A 22623-nucleotide genomic window follows, 5' to 3' on the forward strand; every position below is an offset into this window, starting at 1 on the left:
TTTCTCTCTTATAGCAATAATTTCTAGGGAATTACGTTCTGCTGCTCTCAAACTTTGGCTCAGAAGTTCTCTTACACTGAAAATACTGCATGGAAATATTTTAAGACACGAAGAAACGCTTGAAATTGAAAAAAAAAGCTTTTAAAACCTGTGTGTTGTACAATATTCCTTCACTTACATTTAGGTCCTCACTGATAATAGATTTTTTAAAATTGTTTAACACATTTCGATTGCTTTCTTTTTTCATGGGATGTCTTCATTCTATCACTTCAACCACCGTGTCAAGACTATGACAAAGAGGAGCCTCCAAACCCATATTTAAGCAGCAAAAGAAATGATCTGGTTCCCAGCAGAGCTGAGCACTCTGCAGTCATGGGCAGGGATGAGGATTCCAGTCCATTTTAAAATGGAAGCCTTCATATTTATTGCATCAGAAATGCATCTATCATCTTCTGGAAAGGAGATCTGGCACAATTTGGAGAAAGTTCCCTCAAAGAATGGGAACTGAGTCCCTGGCTGGCCATTTAATCACAGTATCAGCTTGCCTTGCTGTTTTCCAAGTCATTTTGCCATTGCCTTGCCAAAACATGTGAGCTCTCCCTGCCCCAACTGCCACTCGGATTAAAAGTGATTGACAAGGGATACAATTAAGGTCTGATTCAGAATTCACCAGGCTTAAATCCCTCTGGTAAGAAAATACTTCGATTCCACCAAAAAAAAAACCCCAAAAAACCCCTAAAAATACTCCTTGGAATAGCCCTCAGGAGTTAATATTTGAATATTCCAGGAGTATTGCAGCAATAGTCGAAAATCGAATGAAAAGTAACTCTGAGCAGTGGCTGGTTCCAGCTCCTTGAAAGAACAACAACAACAAAACCATGAGGCTTTGAGATCAGAATCTCCTGGTGTGATTTGCATATTGATACAGAGCAGATGTTGCAGAAACAAATGCTGCTGCATCTGCTGATGGATTGGCTTCAGCTGCCTGCAGAGGAGTTCAGCAGGGGTAGAGTGTCACATTTGTCATCCTCATCGACTTTATAAGTCCTCTGTTGACCCAACAGTACCTGAATAATTTTTTTCCCTGCAGTAAATTAGAGAGGGAAGCCTGCAGGGGAAGATGAGGGGAAGGGGGTGTTTTTCCCAGATCGCAGGAGAGGTAGGCTGAGGCTGCAGGGACGAGTTTTGCTGTTTGTTTTTACACTGCTCTGCTTTTTTTCCCCCTGGCTCGGATAAAAGTCAGGAAAAAAAAAAAAGTGGTCAAAATATTGGTCCTGTCATTCAATAGTTGTCACTGTTTTATTTTCATGTCAGGTTATCCTGATGTGGGCCCTCCCAGCATTTCTGGAGGAGTTATGTGAACACCCTTAGGAGCTCTGATGTTCCAGCGGTGGATATTAAACCCTGAACCTCAGGAGGGTCTTGCTGCAGAGTAAAAACTGGGCAGTGAAACAAACAGTGATGGCTTGAATGGCAAATTTCTCAAGGGCTTTTTGAGGAGATGGAAAAGCCAAGGGCATCGAGGTGGACTGGGTGAAGTTTGTTCTAAATAACAACAAGCAGACTTGGGTCCCAAAGGAGTGAGGTCCCGTGGTCACCGAGTGTTTGCAGCTCCTCCCATGCACTGCAGCTCAGTTAAAGCAAAAGGATGGGGGCTGTGCACCAAAAAAAAAAAAAGGGGTGGAAATTCAGGGGCAAAAAGATTCCAGCTCTGCTCCTCAGAGGAAAGAATTTCCTTCGAGGTGCAGCACCATAAATGAGCTGTACAAACAACACCCAGAATCCTGCATTAGAGAAAACCAAATAATAGGTGCCTAAGGAAATGGCTGGGATTTAGGGGGCTTAAACCCAGGCCCTGCTGTGATACAATAGCCTTATTAAGCACGATATTTTATATAGGATGCAGAGAGTTTGAAGGGTTTGCTGTGTGTTTGGGTAAGGATCAGGGGGATTTCAGGAGCTGTGACCTCATCCTGCGTTTGATGCTATCAGAGCTGGGCTGATGAAGGGCTGAGAGGTTTGGCCAACTGGAAGGCAGAGCCCAGAGCAGCTCTGCAAGCTCAGTGTTTACCAGCCTGGAGCCTATAATTGTTTTTTTGTGGGGGAAGTTCAAGGCCACCCAAAGAGCGTTTCCCAGTGCTCACCAAACCAATAAATGCTGGAGTCAGGGAAGGCCACAAACCAGAGCTTGGCTGCCTGGCTCCCTCGGACTTGAAAGCAAATTGTGTGGCTAAAACCTCCTGCACCTCTTGGAAAGCTTTGGGCTTCACCTCCCCGCCCAAGCCAAAGCATCTGGAAGAGGGGAAAAGGTCTCCTGTCACCAGGAATGGCAATTTTCCTCAAAATAACTAGGTCTTGGCCAGCTCTGAAAGCTCTTGCATTATCACAGAATGACACAGCCATGGAGTGATTTGGGTTGGAGGGGAATTTAAAGTCCAGCCAGTTCCATGGGCAGGGACACCTTCCACTAGCCCAGGTAGCTCCAACTCTTCGGATTCCGGATGTTTGCCATGTGGGAAGGGATGGCTGGAGCAGGAGGAGCACATCAGGATGGTCCCACTGCACATCTGCCTGGTCTGTTGGCACCTAACCACACAAACTTGCATCCAAAATGCATGGAAGGGAGTGGGAAAGAAATATGGAAGCACTTAGAGCAGTGAACCAGCCATGGGGATTTTTACAAAGCTTTAATTTTGTATTAGAGCAAAAGGAAGAAGCCCCAGACTTGGGGAGCCCCACAAAATGGACAGCCTTCAAATGTCTGCCTTTGGCTCCAGTTAAACCAGATGGCAAAGGATGCTTTCCAAGGAGGTTTGGGATTCTCAGGTGGTGTGAGATCTTGCGTGGCAAATTGTGTCTGCGTTGCTTCTGCCTCAGAAATTGAGGGTTGGGATGTGGCACTGCTCGGGTTTGGGCTTGCTTGCAAAGTCCTCCTCCACCATCCGTATGAACACGCTCTCTAGATTAAATCAGACTTGCCTGGAGGCTCAGTCCAGAATAAATTTCCAACACTTGTGATGCTGGGATAGGACTCTGGAGCCATGGATACAGTTTCCATGGGGATTTCTTTTTTTTTTCTGCTTAAGAGCTTCATATCACCAACAGTTCTGCATGACTCTGCTGTCAAACAGATTAAATGAGGCTTTTGAGAGGAAAACTCAGACTTTTCAGAGCGTGAGATACATCTGGTCTCTGGGCAGAACTTTGGGGGTGTTATCTCTGGAATCTCTCTTTAGCTGGATATACTCAGGAAATTGTGCTCAGGGGTATAAATAAATATAACTATTTCAATCAAGAACTTTACAATTTACCTGTTTGGGAATTGAAAGTGCTAAAATAAAGTCCTAAGCTGCATTAAAGAATTCAAACACATAGAGGTTTGCTGAGGACAATCGATGAGTTTGATGTCCATTGGCCCAGGCTGTAACAGCACAGATAATAAGAGTGCCATCAATAAAATGTTCTTTCTGCCTGAAAATTGAATTAGCTGAGTCTGATACATTTTATATCCCTTGATGACCCAGCAAGGCAGGAATATAAAAGCCGTCTGAGGTACTTTGGCTGTTTTGGGAAGCTTTTCAGCTGGCATGGGAAGCAAATATCTCATGGGGTCTTTCTTGGGGCTGACTGGTTTATAGCTGGGGAACAACAACAACAAAAAAATCCTCAGCTGGTTTCAGTAGCTATTTGTTACCAACTTAAAGATCAGGTTCTTCAAGGTAAACTGAAGATGACAATTGGAAAATAAACATGAGCCACTTGGTGTGTGTCCTCTATTGGGCTGAAATGTGACCTGTGCAGGGAGAGGTTAAAGGGTTAAATTGCGCCTCGCTCATTATGGGCCTGGAAAAAAAAACCCTGGGTAAACTCAGAGGGGTGAGGCAGCTCTGAAACCCCTCAGAGCTGCTCCATGAGGCTCTGCAGTGACATGTGATCCCCACTTTCTGGAGTGTCATGGTTATCAACTGCTCGGGATTATGAGAACTGACGTCAAAAAGTGTCGGGCGGCCGCTCTCTCCTTGTCTGGTTGTCACTCTGGGCCCAGAAGAAAAGCATCAGGGGTGTTTACACATGGCAAAGTTATTAAGGGCCCTCACAGAGGGCTTTAAAGGCTGCAGTCTCACCTGGAAGATGGCTGGCTTGATCTTAGCCCTTTCCTTCTGGCTGGAATACCTTCCTCATAAAAACCGAAATGGGCCCCAGAGAACATTTATGTTCCCCAGCCTCATCCCTCCCCCTGATTTAAACCAGCTCCCAGTAAGAGATTTAAGACCACCCTGAATAGAGCTGCTTGTCAGGCTGCTCATTTGGGGTCAGAAAGCAGCAAAGCATTTCAGCATGTGCCCAGAGATTGGGCACCTGCTCAGTCCTGTTTTCTGCTGACTCTGAGGTGCCCCTGGCTGACAGCATTAAGGCACTTCCCTCCTACTTACATTTAAACACTATTTATTTTTTGCAAAAACAGAGTCTAAATATGGATTTCTGACAGTAGCTGAACTTCAAGTGTTCATTTATGAGCTTCTTATCCACAGGCTTTGGGGAGAAAAAGGCTCCTCTCACGGCACGTGTTATTCTTCTCCTTCAGCAGGAAAAAAATCCTTCTTTGAATTAGTAAAGAGAAATAATAGATTGAAGTTCCACAATAATATATTGTGTTATATATATAACACACTGTGGTGCTCATGAGACCCAAGTCACCCCTGCTAACAGACATCCAGAGGCAAAGCTTTGATTCCTGGTCCCAAATGGGGCACTTTGAGGAAGCTCTTGAAATGTCTGTGAAATATCTGCCTGCTGTGCTCATATTTTCTCTGGGATACTGGAGACCTCCTTCTTCTATCTGTGTTTTAGAGGCCTCGCCTTCCCTGACAAGCACCCCAAAAGGTGAGAATTCAACAAGTCAAAAGGACAAATGCTGGTGTTTCCAAAATATTCCGTTTGACCAGAAAGAATATTTTCCAGCTACCAGAATCTCTCCAAACCTGCACTTTTTGGTGACCAATTTATTTGCCAATAAAATATTGCCTTGCTCGGCTCATTAGATAATTGTGGCCAAATTTGGGGATGAATACACTGTTAATGTTTTACACATGAGCCTAACTTGACTCCTTTTCAATGAGAAGCCACTGAATCTTAGAAAATATCATCAAGCTGTCAGCATTTAGCAGAGAACAAGTTCATAAAGGCTCAAATAAATCACGCTGATCTACTCCACCTTTGTGATGAGTAGCAAAATGGAGATTTTCAGAGGTAACAAAAAGGAATTCACAATTCATAGTGCAATTCCACTATTTTAGTATGATACTGATTCTTTTTCATGTTGTCAGACACTTTGCATCCTCATTTTTGCTTTAGGAATGCAGTGCTGGTGTGGGTGAGGTCCAAGGGTGGATGAAGGGGACTCACAGCAAATCTCATTGTTTGTGTTTGTATTATTCTTTCCCTCCTCACCTCAGCAAGGTGAGGGACCCCATTCATGCTTTTCTTTATTCTCCCTGTTCTGTCTACCACCAAAAAACGCCAGCCAGGAATGAATTTATTTAAAACCATTCCAGGTTTGTCCTTATCTTTCCAACACATAAAAGAGCAGGGTAATCAGCCCGTTCAGAATCAGGTGATTCAGCCTCAAGCTGTGACTTTGTCACTAACTCACGCAGCAGCTGCTGAGTTTATTTTCCCCCCATTCTGGCCGTGTGTAAAACAGGGTTTATTTTCTGGGTTGTGGGTCTATTTAGGGAACACACATTGTAAGGGCTCCTTCTCCAAGAGAGTTTTGCTATTTTAAGCCCGAGGGTTGTGTTCCAAAGCCTTGATGTCTCCCTGCAAACACTGCAGCGGCCAATTGCTTGTCACAGCCTAAGCTGCTTTATCAGCAACATGATCAATGGTCTCACCACAACTTAAAGGCAGGAACATTGCTCCTACAAGACTCTGGAGTTTTCCTCTGCTACTGCCCCGTGTGGATAAACCATTAAAGGGAGAAGAGCAGCCCCACACTCTCCATCAGCACGTTGCCACGGCAAATTCCCCACGTCCAACAAAACCCCTTTGGAAGATGCAATTCCAGCATTTCTCCAGAGCTTTCCTGAGTGTTTGGAAGATCTTTGCCCCGTGGCGAATGAGAATGAAGCAACCTGGTATCTGGAGAATCAAAAGGGGAGATTAGACAACAGCAATGCATCTTGGAATTCATCCAGGGCGCTCCTTATTGGGGAGTTTTCCAGGGAGGAGGTGTATAAATAAGAAAAGGTTTGAAGTGGAGGAGGAGGTTTCTCTGTGACAATATAAAAATGAACTGTGGTAGCATGACCTTTCCAGAATGCATTTAAACTTCCCCTGGCCCCCCTGGGCTCTCCCCTATCTGTGTGGTTCACATTACCCTGCTCCCAGAAACATTTGCTTTCGAGCAGGAGGGCGTCGTTAACCCTCCTCTCTTCACGGTGGCTCCTTCCAGAGGTCCAGCCAAGCTCCCTTCCAGTTCTGCCCCTCTCTCCCCTTGCCCAACCGTTTGAAATATTCTGTTTTCCTTTTCCAGGTCGGAGGGAGTTGTATATTTAAATTTCTCACGCCTGTTAAAGCTTGGGCAGGTCCCATTACAAAGTCAATACCCAGGAATGGAAAACATCTTCCAAAGTTTCAGGCGAATTCTGGCCAAATTTAGCAGGCGCTGTCTGACTTTGCACCCCATCCATGCTAATAGAAAGGGTTTGCTCCATCTGGATCCTGCCTGGGCTGTGATTGTAGATAAGTGTTGACCAAGAGAGGGGCTGGGGGTTGGTTTGGGTTGCACATTTTCCCCTCTCACCTCTGACACGGCCAACACACGATAACAAGAGGAGGGAGCTCCCCGAGGGACGGCGCTCGGGGTCGCCGCGGATTAAACGTTCTCAGGCACGGCTCCTTCCAAGGGCAGGAGCAGGGAAGAGCTCAAAGAGCCAGAGCTTGCTGATTAAGGGCCTTGAAGGGTTTTCCAATCCCATCTTGTGGAGCTACTTGCTGTACAGCCACCCAAAGCGTGCTTGGACAGAGGCTCAAGTTTGCTATTTAAAGATCAGCGACAGCAGAGGAGGGCTGAGAGATGTTTGTTTCACTTTGTCCTCTCACTCAAGCTGGATTTTTTTTTTTTTTTCTGCTAATGTTTTAGGAATGTTTCCTTATCAGGATTATAAAAAATAAATACAGCTAGCACTTTGGCAGTCAAAAAGAACAATATAGATTAGAAAATTATTTAGTGCCCTTATTTCACTGACTGACCCAGATTGCCTGATCTCAGGAGCAATTATCCATGTGAGCAATTCTCCTGTGTGAAGATCTTTGTTGAAATCAGTGGAAGTGTTTGTGCAAGCAGAGTTACATAGCTGCAGATTCAGGCCTCAATTTCCTCATGTTGAATTTAGGAGCAGATTGTTTCCTTCATAACTTCTTCTTTCAGTGAAAAACAGTTCTGTTCAGAGGAAGTTAAATGGAAATGCTGCATTCTGATGAAAATTCTCTGTATCCCTTAACTAAATGTTAATGTGAGGAATTTGTTACATGTGGTTCCTCTCCAGACGTAGCTGTGCTTATCAGAAATTCTCTGTAGATTTGTGACTCTCATATGTGGCTCTTCTTGACCATTTTCAGGAGCTTTGAGAACTTCATAGTTCCATTAAAACCAAAAGATTTTAACCAGTTCTCACCAGTCATTTATGGGGTGATACCACCAAAGGCTGGTAGCTCAAAAAATGCAGAAAAGCGTGAAAAAACTTGCAAAACAAACTTGAAAACTGCACAAAGCTCAAACTGAACAGATGAAAACTGCATCATTAACAAATCAATTAAACAAATCAGCAAAAGCACAATGTTTACCTATGACACATGGGAAATTTCTGATAAAACCACCAGAGACATCATTTTTGCTACTGATATAAATTAAATTATGCTGGGATATGGGAGTGATCGACAGGTAAACAAGCCCTGGGTTCAAACATGTGAATTCTGGTGGTTTTCCCCACAGAATCTGTGAATAAACCCACGGCAGCTACTCCAAGACGTGCCCTCTGACGCTGGAATATGCTTTAAACTGTGATGCAGGGTGTCATGGCATGAGCTTCATGTTTTGGAAAGGTTTCCATGAACTTGGGCCCGTTATGCCATGACAATTTACTAACACTTCCAGGCAAAACAGAGCGAGAAGCGTGACCCTGCTCACTGACAATATCCACACGTGGATACCGAGCTGATGATTTCAGCGCAGCCCTTCCATGCAGAATTCTGGGAGACTTCAGCTTAAAGAAAGAAAAACAACTTTAAAAGTCACCTTCCAATAAAAGGAGGTTAGGCAGGATTATTCTAAGGTCCCACCTGACTTGGAAATGTATAAATGTATGTAAGTGCTTGGATAATTTTAGAATTTTTGTGAAGTCGAAAGGCGCATTTTCAGATAAGTGCTAGGAACACTTGGCAAGCCCATCTGAAACATGCTGTAAGATTTTTGGACATGGTGTGTATTTATAAACCACAAAAAATACATTCTATCTCTTGTTTTGTCTCAGCATTAATGGTCAGCTACACTGAGAGTGTTTAGAAGAAACTCCAGCCACGTTTTGGAGGAGAAATCCAGGAGCTGCACGTCCACCTCGCCCTGGGACAACTTTTTGCTCTGATTACTTTAAATTTTGCCTGGTTGAAAGCAACGAGAATCACCTGAGAAGCGACAGCAGCTCCTGTTTAAGCAGCAAAGCTCCTTTTCAAAACCTCCTCTGTCCCAGCGTGGCAGAGTAATACAGATGCCTTTGGGGCTCTCCAGCATTTTCACAGAGAGCCCATTAACTTGGATCCAAATCTGTGCTTGGCCAGACATTTCCAGTCCACAGAGAAAAGATCTGAAAAGCTTTATCTGAGCCTGATAACCATCACAGCTAAAGCATGGCTCGGCTCCTGATTTACATCATTGCTGAGGAAAGGAGAACCGTCCAGTTGTGCTGATAAAGTTGCAGCAAAGTGAAACCAAATAAATCTTAGAGATGCCATCGGCTTGTTTGTTTGCTTGCTTGTTGTCCGATGACATCAGCCGAGTGCCCGGTTTATCTTTATTTTAACTTGAATCGGATCCTTGTCAGGCTCTGCCAGAGCTGTGCCAAAGGCACGTAGCAAAACCACATAAAATTCATCCAGTTTGATGTTTTCTTTGTAAATGCTCTAAAACGGGCTTGACTCTGTCCCAGAGGATCATTAAAGTTCCTGAACTTTCTGGGGCAAGCGCGACCAAGTTCAAAGCAAATCTGGCCTTGATTTACGGTTCTGATCGGAGACCAAGGAAAAGTCAAATTTACAGTCTGAGTTTTATGTTGAGTTCCTTGTGCACTCTCAGTCTGAAACTCGAAGTGAACCTCAGGGGGTTGGAAGTCCAGGAACACTGAAGCCATTGCTGGTACAACGCTCAGCTGGCGAGAGCTGGCAAAGCCCGAGGAGCTCCTTGGCAGCTCAAGCAGCCCGAGGACTTTGCTCTGCTGCCAAATGAAGCAGTTTGCTGTTAGAAGCGTTTAAAAGATGAATAAAGGGACACTGGAGCACGGCTAAATAGTCTCTTTAGAGATAAGCTGGGGTGTTTCATAGGAGTTGGGCTGGTAGAACGCAAGCTCCCACCACTCCAAGCATTTTGAAGCATTCCAAGCTGAAGCAAGGAGCATTAATTACTCTCAGAACCACAGGAAGGGGAAAGCTGTGCCTGGCAGAAAGGGTGGCAACAATTCTGCAAAATTTGGGGGCGTTTTGGGAACGCCGTGTCACCGTTTTGAGGCGCAGATGGCAAAAGTGGAGGGCTTAGGGGAAGTAGGTGTTGTGCCATTGTCACTTTTTATGGATGGAGGTCTCAGAGAACAATGCTCCAGCAGGAGCCACTGGGAGGGGAGCCAAGTGGAAATATCCCATCACAGCCAGTGTTTGCAGCGAGGCTGAAGCCTCAGTGCCTTGCCATAACTTCACTGACACAAAGTGCCTGGAACAAAAGAACAATGCATTCAGGCTTGGAAGGGTTCTCCTTGTTTGAATGCATAATAGTGCTTATTGGACAATGAACTCCTTGTAAGATCATGGAAAAACCATTGTGGAAGGTCTGGAATACCTTTTTGCTGCCAGCCCTGGCCTGGATTATGGCAGATTTTATTTCAAAGTGTTCCTGAGGGTTTGAATGTTGAGTCTGTTTCCGCAGGAATCACCCCTGTGTCAATGATTTTCTGTTAATCCCGATCCTTGCTTTGCTCCACATATCCTGATACGAGTTAATTCCAAGGCGATGAGCTCGAATCCGTGTTTTTCTTGGACAAAAAAAATGTTCCAAGTCACCAGCAATCCCCTTGCCACGAGTGCAGTTGTGGAGCACAAAGAAGAAGTCTGTTTGAAGGATCCGTCTGCTCGTCTGGGGTTGTCCCGGGGGAAGGACACCCACGGCTCCAGCCCAGGAGTGAACTCACCCTCAGGAGCCCAGGATTGCTCAGCATCCCCACACGGGAAGGGGCTGCCACAGCCTACAGAGAGTCATTGTCTGAAACCATCCAAGTCTCCCTGGGTTGGGATAAATTGGGTAAATAAAGGACCTGTCACACACCAGGCTCCGAGCTCAGGCCTCGCTTTGAGAGACTCGAGAGCTCTTGGATTTCATTGGGCAGCACAGCAAAAAACAAAAAGAAGGTTTCCAAGCTGTGCCTTAATGGAGACCTCAGTCAAGGGTTGGTTTTAATCCGTTTTTTCTTCCCCTTCCTTTAAAAGATTCCTTCCAAGAGCAGCATAAAATATGAAAAGTTGGGTACTTGTCAAAAATCTTCCTGTCCGCTCCTGTTCAGCAGTGGGAAAGGACAACCAGGGACACCCAATTTTCTGGGAGACTCCCAGGCCAGATGCAGATGGGCCCCCACAGCCCACATCAGCATTTCCCTGGTGTTGCTGTGGCAGGAGCAGCGAGCTTGACCCATGGCATGGGAGCAAAAAGGAAATTATTCCCTTTGGGAATTTTCTCCGGGAAATCTGGATGCAGGATTTAAGAGCCCCTGTAGGTGTGCATCATTTCCATCAGCTCCCAGCACTTAAACTGAGCTGCCAAATCTCCTGTAATTCCCCCAGACTTCTGCCATCCCCTAAAAATTACTGTGTGGAAGAAGGAGCAGGAGCAAAGGGAGGCACACACCAAAGCCTTGCAGGTGCCAGATGTGGGTCAGTGCCCAGCTGCTGTTATCAGAGCAGATATTGTGCCTGCTCACAGCACACCTGCAAAGGTTGGGCTCTTCAACACTTCTGGTTCGGATGTGAGGGGGAAGAAATTGCAGAATCCAGACAGACAAATTCAGGACTTTTGCTATCAGACATGATGCAAGCGGAGAACGTTCTGCCTGTGCTGTGTGGAGAAGGAAAATGAAATATTGGACATGAAAGCATTGTGTCATTGGAGTTGTGTTAAATGAGTTGGACTGTGAGCACATCCAAACAAAAAAATCTGCTAGGCTTTTTAACTCGAGCAAATCCTGGCTTTTTCTTTAACATTTTGGGGATTTCAATGCCCTTTCCAGCTTTCTGATGGAGCTGGACACACCTCTCTCTTTTGAGAGCTGGACACCAGCAGTGGCACAGTGGCACTGCTGGATCAGTTGGGCACAGCAGGACCCTCACAGAGCCCCAGGTGCAGGAGAACAGATCCAGCCCAGGTGACAGCGAGGACAGGTTTGTCCACAGCCAGCTGTACAAACAGAGGGCCCTCCTGTCCTGGATCCAGCTGTGTCTTTTCCAGATGTGACTGCGACCTTCTGCTCTTCACCACCGACCACGTGGAGGCTGCTGTCCATTTCCTAACCAATGTCCAGCAAAGAGTTCTCCCAGCCACCCATTTTTAAATAATCTCCTTTCAGACCTGACCTGGATTTGGGAGAGCCCACACGGCCAGTTCTGCCAGGAGGAAGATATGGGAGGGGAGGAAATTTGAAAAAACCCTCATGATGTGCAGAATGAGGGCAAGGCACCAGCTGCACACATCTGCTCTCACATTGCTCCACCTCAAACCTCACACATGACCCCAACACAATCAGCAAAATCGGCCTTTTGCAGAATTAAGCATCATTCCTAAAGGTGAAACACTCTTTTTGCACTGAGCTGAATGGTTGGTTAATTCTCAGTCTCCAAATATAATACAAATCACTCGAGCTATTTGGCACAAGTCATGGCTTGATTAATATTTTTGGCATTTTTAGTGAGGCTCTTAAATAATAGAAGTGGCATCTGAATGGAAATTGGAGCAGGCCACTTAGAGGAACAGTGTTTTTAAGGCTTTGGAGAATTAGCAAAAGCCTCCAAAATGTCAGAAGATGTTAAAGATTTGAAATCTGTTGAGGTCCTGTTTTCAAAACAGTGTCTGAATGGATTTGTCCTTCATTTGTGTTTTCTCCCTCCAGTTCTGCCACTCTAAGTTAGGGAGGCAGTAAAATTCCAAGTGATCCCACAACCCACAGCTCCTGCCTGCATTTCCACACAGCTCAGAGCAGGTCAGGCATGTTCCTCCCAGCACTGTTTATGATGCTTGACGTCGTTACATCATCATTAAAAATCTCCTCACTGATGTGAAAAACACATTTTGGAGCTTTCTAGGCCATTTATTTTGTCGGCTCTCTGGGTATAGAGTGGACTGTCCTCCCTCCCAGGCAATGCTGGTGTAACTGGATCCAAAGAAAATTCTTCAAACTTTATTGGCCACGGAAAACTAAAGTCAATTGGTTAAAAGAAAAGTGTTTATTATGTTTACTCTGGCATCCCAACCATGCAGAATTATTAATCATTAAGATCCAGATATGTAGAGTTTGCTTTTTTTTTTCCTTTTCCCTTAAGCAGAGCTTTGCCAATTCATTAAACATCATTAAGTTGAAATAAGCCTCAGCAAGAATGTTTTTACCTCATCTTTTAAAATTATTTTCTGTTATCACGCTGCACTTGCTGAGCTGCATACTCACCACTTTATTCCTGAGGGTTGAAACACTTCTTCCTCTTGTCCTGGATGATTTCTGGGAGGTCCTAAAGATTCACCAACCTCCACTGATCTCATCTTGAGCTGAACCCAACTGAAGCCACAGAAAAGTGCAGATTTTTCTCCCCTATCCTCCTTTTATAAAATAAATTGGGACCAATGTGCTCCCTCCATACACAGGGCACATTAAAAGAAATAAATTCACATCTTCAACCCCAATGAATCATCCTGGTTTCACTGGATCTCCGTTCTCTGCTGAAATGTTTTCTCTCGAGGGCAATCACAGAGGTTTTGGAGGGAAACAGCCTCTCTCAGCCTCCCCAGCAATCAGAGCCTGGTTGCACTTCCAGTCCTGGCACAGGTTCCCTCTCTGAGCAGCACTGGTTATCCCTCAGTGCATTACAGCCCTGGTAACAGGAGATTGGCACCATTCCTCCAGCTCTGTTTGAACAGTGACAATATAACTGCTGAAACAATATTTTGGTTCCACTGACGTATGTAAAAACGCTCTGGCCAGGGCTGCCAGCAGCTCCATTCCCCCCCTTTCCCAGCTGATGGCTCTGAGGAAGGGCTGAGATCCCAGAGGATCTCCCTTTTTGCAGGCTCCTGCAGGTTTTCCTTCGTCAGAGATCATCCTTTGACGATCCCTCAAAGAGATCCACTTGGAAGTGTGAGCAGGATCAGAGGAATTACAGGGCCTTGTATAAACTGGATTAACAACAGCCTGATCCAGGGGGGAACTCTGTGGTGTGCTCACACTGCTGTGGGATGTGAAGGTGCTCCAGAGGGTCTTAAAAAACACCACTCAAGTAATGGGAAAATTCAGTGAAAAGGCTGAGAAGATCATTGTTCCTGCCTAAAGGTGTTCCAGTTTGGGCTCTGGACTCTTTCTCTGATATTCAGGGCACGTCAGGATTTCACACTGAAATTCCAACCTCTTGGCTAACACTGGCTTTAGATAAATGTTGGTCCTGTACAGGGCACAAAAAGAACAAGGTTTCCTCTCTGAATGCAAATGTAAGAGATTCATCTTCCCAAAAATACGTCCCCCATAGTGGTGGCCAACAAATGGCGCCTCCACGTTGACATAACCGGTCCTGACAGCGCCCAGTAAGGACATAATTCAGTGCTGTATTAGATACCCTACAAAAAAACTGAAACCATGACCTTTCCTTCCTCCCTGCCCTCCTTTTTTCCTGAGGGGGAGGCCGTAGGGCTGGATCTGGGAATTAGAAAGCAACATGGGTGGTGACCCCCCAGTGCCAAGACTGTCATGAAGAATAATCCATATGTTGTGTCTGTGCGTGTTGGGAGGTCCCAACCCTGAACACCACAACTGTTTTCCAGCCTGCACAGCTCAGCATGCCCAGGAGAACCATTTAGGAAGAAAGGATTGCCTGGGAAGCACAGCCAAAAGGGGCTGCCCTGCTGGTTTTGTTTTCAAATGCAAAGCCAGCCAGGCCACAGTGCCACTAAGGCCGGGTTTGTCACCTTCTGAGAAGTCCTCACAAACACCACCAGCAGCTGTGCTGTGACAAAATTCATTGTTCTACCAGCTGGGAGCCACCAGCAAATGCCCTCGTGCTCTGCCACCAGCTGGGAAATCCCTTTCCCTGGTGAGCCAAGAGGAAACCAAGGGCCATGGGCTTGGAAGAATTTCCTTGGTAGAAGGAGGAGAAGCACTGGGAATGAGGTCCCACTGCCTGGGGCAGGAGCTGGGCTCCTCGAGCAGCCCCTGTGGACCAGGCAGCTGTTTGGGATCTCTCAGAGCAGACATGAGCAGGTATCTCCCCCCACTTTCCACCATCCATCACTGAGCTTCACCGGCGACTCGCATTTTTGTTCTCTAATTAAAGCTTCTGTCAGGTACTTTTAAATTATAGCCCCGATTAGGGACTTTAGATTCAAATTCAGCAGGCTTTGGAACCTGCCATTTTATTTAATTACTTGCAGTAAATTATTTTGACACCCTCAATTAACAATGTCCATCACCTCAGCCTGGCGACGATGAGTGCGAGGAATTTGCCATTTGATCTGTTTTGTCTGCTGGAAGGGTGCAAAGGAGACAAAAAATTCCACCTCTGCACAAACCCAGCCAGGATTTTAGCGAGTTCCACCACACAGATTAGAAAATATTGATAATTTCCTTTAGTCTGGTAATGTTTGGTTCCCAAAGCCAAGGGTGTGTTTGGAATTCATAAAACCATTGCTGCACAACCAGACGTGGAGCAGGGCACTGGTGGAAGGACAGGATGGTCCTTCCTGGGTGTGAGGATTAAACCTCTCTTTTAGAAAATGGATTGCTCCCTGAGAGGGTCATTTAGGTGTTAAATATTTATCCATCTACAGCAGCGAAGTTCCCGTTTCATCCACCCATTCCCAGCCCTGGATGGTGCCTGAAATTCCCCATTTGGGGAGGAGTTTCTCTGGGAACATCCCAAAGGCCACGGAGGGTGAATCATCCCGTGAACTTCATGCTTTGCTGTTCCACCAGGCAGGGCAATATTAAACTCCAGCATTCTCCCTCACTTTAACAACCTTGGGGGTGTTGATGATGGAGCTAATTAGCCATGTTCTCTAATTTATTAAAATCATAAATATTTCACTTCAAGGCTTTTCCGGGGAGGAGGGAGAAGAAGGGGGTGGGAAGGTTAAAGGGAGACAACTGCATGAAATTCTTTGGCTGATTAAATGTTCCATAAGATGCAGCAATATTTTACCTCTCTTAAGTGATTCGGTGGCACACCAGACCTGGCACCCCCTTCTTCACCCTGTTTGTTTTTAATTATGGCCATTATTTTATTTGCCACGGGTAACACTAGGACCTGATATGGTTGGCTGGAAAAGCCAAAGAGCACAAAATCATTTCGGTGTCAGAAGCTTAAATAAAGGGCAAAGGAGCAGCAAAGCCATCAAAAAAATGGAGTTAGAAAGATGTAATATTTTTGTCTATTGTGGAACTGTAGAAGAAATTTTAGTGCAGTATGTACAGAGACTAATGGGGTTTTTGGGAAGTAATTTGATATCCAAACCTTCCTTCTAACGAACAAATTTGCATATCTGCTGTCTGAAATAGATCATATTGACTCTTAAAAAATTATAGATTCAGAAACTTCATATTTCTCACGTAAAATTCATGTTGTGGCCATTGCAGATTTCACCAAGGGCAGCAAAGGAGCCCAAATCCTGATATGGAAGAAAAAATATTTTCCATCCCTCACCACAACTGCTTAAAGTTTCAGAGATTATTCTGACTGTGACTGCAGTCCTTGTTTTCCTGCAGGGGTTCCATGCCCGTGGTCATGTGGAGACTGTAGATTCCCCATGGGAAGCCATAAATGTGAATTTTGGGCCGTGAGCAGCTGCCTGGGTTGCTGTGGAGGGTCAGCAAAGCGTTTCCCTGGGGGGTCGGATGCTTATCCTCTGGCTTAGGCTGGGAGAAAAGGGAGAATCTGGGACAGACAAAGCTCCTGGGGCTCAGGTATTGCAGCGCCTTTTATCCGCTGCAGGAGCCTGCAGCCACCGTAAATCATAGAGGAGGAGGATGCGAGGAGGAACTGAGCCTGGAATGTGAGAGGAGAGATAAAATACACGGAAAACACCGGGGCTAAACCCCAGCTCACTCCAGCCCAGCCCCTGCTGAAGCCGGGGATGCGATTTCCCTCAGCAGCAGCTGATAAAGGGGCAGACAAAACGATGCTCAAATACCTGGGATTACCTGTCCTCCTCTTCCCCCTTCCAAACATCCCCTCCCGCATCCCCGGCGTGGGAGATGCCAGAGATACTCGGCCCTTTGTCGGGGGCTGCCGGGGCAGATGCAATCTGTTCCTCATTGTCCCGTAATAGCTCGATTATCCGCGGGTGAAAATGCGGAGTGGTTGTGCCCAACGAACCATGAAATTGCCACTGCTCCGAGGAGCCATTCATCAGCAGCCCCTGGGAGACAGCGGGGCTCGCCGGGAGGCGTGGGGCAGGTATTCATCCCAAACCGGGATGCTGGAATGCTCCGGGGATGGTCCCGCGCTGAACTTTTCAAGGGAGAAGTGAACCCTGGCAGACGATGCACAGGGAGACCTGCCTGGGGAATTGTGAGATAAATGCCTGCAGAGCCTGAGGAACGCATTAGGAACGTTGCTGGAGGGACATGGCTGACTGAGGGTTTGGTGGTTTTGTTGGTTTTGGGTTTGTTTTTTTTTTTCCTTCCTCTTCAGCAGAGAGGAAATTTGGGTAAAACCATTAAGTTTCAATTCCCCTGGGCTCAGGATGTGTATTTTGTGTCAGACTCATGGTTAAAGTGTGAGCAAGCAGCTCCTGGAGCTGCACGAGGAATCTGGACACAGACAGGGCTCCCCGGGGTGGATTCCTCTTTTAATCACCCTGGCCCCAAGCTTAGGAACTAATTTATAAGCTAAATCCAATTCCTACTTGGAAACTGCTGCCCAAACCTCTTTGTGCCAGGAGTTCCCACAGAGCTGAGCCGAGGATGGGATCCTTCCCTACTCCCCAAGCTGTGATGGCTGAGCCACCCCACTGGTCAGGTATTCACCCCAAACCCTCAAGCTTATTTAAAAATTACCCCACTGGGTCAGGTATTCATCCTAAAACCCTCAAACTTATCGAAAAATTACCCCACCAGGTCAGGTATTCATCTCCAAACCCTCAAGCTTACATAAAATTACCCCACTGGGTCAGGTATTCATCCCAAAAGCCTCAAGCTTATTGAAAAGTTTTTGCTGTCACCATCAGAAGAGAAGCAGGAGCTCAGTTTTGCTCTGCAGGAACAGTTCCAGGAGCTCCAACATGGTCATAGGTTTGGTCTTATCAAATAAATAAATGTATTAGCACCTCAAAAGGGAAGAACTCTGATTTCAGCTGAATTTAAAAGTACAAATCCATCCCAGGTCAACTGAGTTTCCCACTGCTGGTGCAGGGGCTGGTATTTTGCCTGGTGCTTCTCAGCTGAGCCAGCCCAGCAGGAGCTTGGTGAGCTGGATAAATTGGGAGAGCTGAAATTTGTGGGGGCAAAAGACTCTGCAAATAAATAGGGAGAGAGTGGGGTTTGTGAGCTCCTCCCTTCCTGCTCCAATCCAGGAGTTTGGAAACTTGATACAGGGAATCCTACGGGGCCTTAGAGGAAAGGAATTTACTCCCACCCATCCTGGGCTCAGCCTAACTCCTCATTTTTTTTGTTATTTGAGCCTCCAGCCTGGAAAAGTGTCTGCAGATTTTCTGCCCAGAGGTTCATCCCACCCTAACCCTGTGCTCCTCTGTCCCTCTGCCACCTGTGACACAGGGGCTGCCACAGCTCTGACCCCAGAGCATCCCTGCACTGCCCCACACGTGGGGACAGGAATTCTGCCACTGGCAGGAATTTCCTCCTGGATTTACAAGCACCACGGACACAGGGATCCTCTGCAAAGGGCCTTTCTGCTTTCAGAAATCACAAAAAACTTCCAGGAATTCAGTTCAATAAGCTTTCTTCACACCATGTGTACTGAAATGAAGTCCCCAGGGCTGGAGAAGGCTTTTCCTTGACAGGGAATTGGAAATAGCTGGGACACTGCTTTGAGTCTTGCTATTTATCCACAGCACTGGGCTCTGTTGTCCCATTAAATGAGTGGTCACTGCCAGATCTCTGGCTGGATTCTAGCAGTCCCTTCTGATGAGAGTTTTATTAACTGGAGAAATGATGAGATTTTATGGCACTTCCACATCTCGCAGCGGTTTGTTGAATAAATCAGATTTTACAAGGCTTGGCACCCATTTATCCACTTTCCATCATCCAGATTGTCACGGGGTGGATTTTACCCAGGGAGAAGTGTGAGATAAATGCCCTAATTTCTCTTCAGCTTTTCAGCCCATGGTGTTGAATTTGTGCTGGAGCCTGCTGCTGTGTGATGAGGAAGTGTTGTGGCCTCTGAACATAAGAACACTGTCCTCTGTTGATCAGAAAGGAAACAACTGCTGCTCGTACAGCAGAAAACACTGGCAAAAAAAATTCCCACTGAGAAAATCAACCTGGCTCTCATAATTCCCTTTCATGGCCATTCACAGCCCGAGATACCTTTGGAAGTCTGGGATTTTGGGGCTCTTAGATCCTTCATAAATCACAGATCACACCTACTTGTGTGTTTTGGCATAAATGGTGCTACGTGGGATTGATGCAGAGCTCTCCAGTTATTAATAGTTCAGACTTTAGTGGGCAGAAAAAGAGATGTCTTGCTCCCTAAAAATGGTGCTGGAAATAAGAGTGAAAAGAGAGGTGAAATGAGCAAAATAAAGTGCATTTTAGGAAAACCCGGGGTGTAGATGCCACAGGGCCTGGCCTTCATTAAACACAGCTCTTCCCTCTGTGCATGCCTCCACTCCAACAGCTCCCTCTCCCCTTGACAAGAAAGAAACCCAAAAGCAGATGAATTTTCTGGGCAAAGAGGCGAGAGCAGCTGAGTCAATAGCTGGGGGTTATCCCAGGAGCTGTCCTGGGAAGATCCAGGAGGAGGAGGAGGAGGAGGAGGAGGAGGAGGAGGAGGAGGAGGAGGAGGAGGAAGCCCAGCCGCTCACCCAGCAGGGATGCTCGGATGAAGGGAGCGCTCCTCGAACCAGCAGCAGCCAGGATCCGGATCAGGATCAGGACAGCGCTGCGAGACGCTCTCTAATTAGCGGCCGTTAATTAGCAGGGTAAACCTGACACGCACCCTCAGGCTCAGCGCGGGCAGGATAACGCTGCGGTTAAAAGAACAAGGTTTAACTCGTCAGCCAAGTGTCCCGGCCACGCCGGAGGGGATCGCTGCCCGGGGGCCACTACGCCTGATCCCTGTCCCTTTTCCAGGTCCTTTCTGGCTCATTCCTGTCCTTTTTCCAAAGCCATTCCAGCTGATTCCTGTCCCTTTCTCCAGGCCCATTCCAGTTGATTCCTGCCCCCTTTTCCAGACCCGTTCCAGCATATTCCTGTCCCTTTCTCCAGGGCCATTCCAGCTGATTCCTGTCCCTTTTTCCATACCCATTCCAGCTGATTCCTGTCCCTTTTTCCAGGCCCATTCCAGCTGATTCCTGTCCCTTTTTCCAGGGCCATTCCAGCTGATTCCTGTCCTTTTTTCCATACCCATTCCAGCTGATCCCTGTCCCTTTTTCCAGGTCCATTCCAGCTGATTCCTGTCCCTTTTTCCAGAGCCATTCCAGCTGATCCCTGTCCCCTTTTCCATACCCATTCCAGCAGATTACTGTCCCTTTTTCCAGAGCCACTCCAGCAGATTCCCATCCCTTTTTCCAGCCTTCTGCTGCTGATGCTCTGGCACAGGCTCAGGGAGCAGAGCCCAAGTGGAGCCAGGAGAGGAATTCAGCTGGATCGCAGCTCCTCACCCCGGTGGGAGCAGGAGGAGAGGTGTGTGTGCACCAGGGTGCTGAACTCTCAGTGGGGGACAGGCCAGAGAAACTCGTGGTTCTTTCTGTTTTCTCCAAATTTCAGCTGCAGGCGTGCAGGGGCTACACCTATTTACATTAACCACAGGGGTGTCCTCTCAGGGTGTTTCTCACCACTCACTCCCAAGGATGTTGTTGTCAGAACTGTGGTGCAGCTGAATTATTGCCTAAATCCTCAAAAATAGGAGGCAAACAGAGATCTTAAAGGAAAAGCCAACTTTTGGGATGTTTTAGGGCTTCGCCTGATGTTATGGAATCACATTTTGTTCTGCACACATAAAAGAGAGTTGAAAATAAAATCAGATAAAAGCTGGGGTTCTCATCACAGCCAGGAGCTGCAGCTTTAAGGCAGGGACCATGTGGTGGAGGATTCACTAATTAAATCATGCCAATTAAGCACACAGCACCTCTGAGGTTCAGCAGCTCCAGGGTTCAGAGACCTTTGTGCCTCAGGGTTTTGGGGTTGCACAGGCTGAGCCCTGCAAAGTTCAGCTTTCGGGCACTACCAGGCATGAACACTCTGAGGGTGTGGTTTTAATTTCATTTTCATGTCCCTGGATATGATTAAACATCCCTGCAGGTGTCCAAGGATGGGCTGGATGGGACTTGGAGCAACCTGGGGCAGTGAGAGGTGTCCCTGCCCATGGCTGGGAATGAGATAAGCTTTAAGGCTGCTCCCAAACCAACCCATTCCATGATTTTGTGATCACTCACAATTTCCTTGGCTGTTTTTCCCACCATTTTCGGCTCAGGCTGAACTTGTCACAGCTCTTCCCACAAGTTTTACCTGGATGTGACAGGGAAGGCAATGACACCATCACTTCACTCTCTCTTCAGTCAAATCTTGCTCTAAATTAGTCACTTGAAAGCAACGGGCAGAGCACTCAGCTGGCAAGAACCTCTGGGACAAAAATTTTCCATGTGCTATTTTTACTGTGAAATGGGTCTGACAGCAAAGGCTGGGACAGGCTTTTGTAGCAGAGAGGGAGGTACAGATGCCAACTGTCCCTATTTAGGAAGGATAGTTTCTCATTTTTTTAAAAAGCTAAATATCTCTTATTTTTTTCCATTCTGTCCTTCTGTGAAAGCTCTCACGGTCCAAAATATGTCAATGGACTTTAAAGGTGTGTTGCTATTTCACTCTCCTGAAAGTGCCTTTTTATAGTTTCCAAAATGCCATGGAAAGGCTGGAAGAGGGAAAAAAAAAAAAAAAATAAATAAAAGGGGTGTGCTTTCTAGCACAGGAATTGCAAATAAAAGAGGGATGTCACTGAGTTGTGAGTGAATCTTGCCATGATGCTGCACAAACCTCCCAGAAATCCCAGGCTCCAAGTCCTCAAATCAATTGGCCATTAAATAAAATGAAGCCAAGTGACTCAGACAGGCACAAAAATCCCAACAAATCCATGAAAACTGAAGGAGTGTCGGGGTCAGAGAGCCCCCACGGCTCCATGTGAGAGCAGCCAAGGCTCTCCACGCAGACCTGGGGATGAATTTCCCCTGGAGACTCGTGCACGAAGAGAAACCACTGCAGTTTCTCTTCTGGTTCCATTTCCCTGCATCAGCTCTGGGATCTCTGTCTCCCTGACCCCAAGGCATGGGAGAATCTTTCCATCTCCTCCTACCAGGCAAGGAAATGACTCTTTTACCAGCGAAAAGCAACTTTTCCAGTTCACTGGAAACGCTGTTTTGGGTGTCCACCCACTGCAAAGTGAAATCTGAGCTGTTTTGACTGGACACTGAGTCCCCAGGGCTCATGTTCTGATGAAGTGCAATCGCTGAGGGGAAAAACATTCCTGATGCAAACACTCTCACTGGTGAAATTCCTCGTCTGTGGAAATCCCATGGCTGCTGGAAATGAGCAGCTCCCACAGGATTTGCTGCCAAGAAAATCTTTTTTAAGGAATGGTGGAGGAAAACAAAAGTGGGGCTGGAGCAGATTTATCTCCAGTGTCAAAGGAACAGTCCTGTTAAACTCAGGGTTGATTTTCCCAGTGCTGCTCCATCTGTGGCTGGGGCAAACTGGGAATAGTGGGAGGAATGGGAATGCAGGAACTCAGCTAGGATGTGTAAAAATGTGTTGGAGACTGGAGCTCCAATGAGGGGAAGGGAAAAGGGAAAAGGGAAAAAAAAGGGAAAAGGGAAAAGGGAAAAGGGAAAAGGGAAAAGGGAAAAGGGAAAAGGGAAAAGGGAAAAGGGAAAAGGGAAAAGGGAAAAGG

This window comes from Haemorhous mexicanus, chromosome 12, assembly GCF_027477595.1.
Source record: "Haemorhous mexicanus isolate bHaeMex1 chromosome 12, bHaeMex1.pri, whole genome shotgun sequence".
Lineage (NCBI taxonomy): Eukaryota > Metazoa > Chordata > Aves > Passeriformes > Fringillidae > Haemorhous > Haemorhous mexicanus.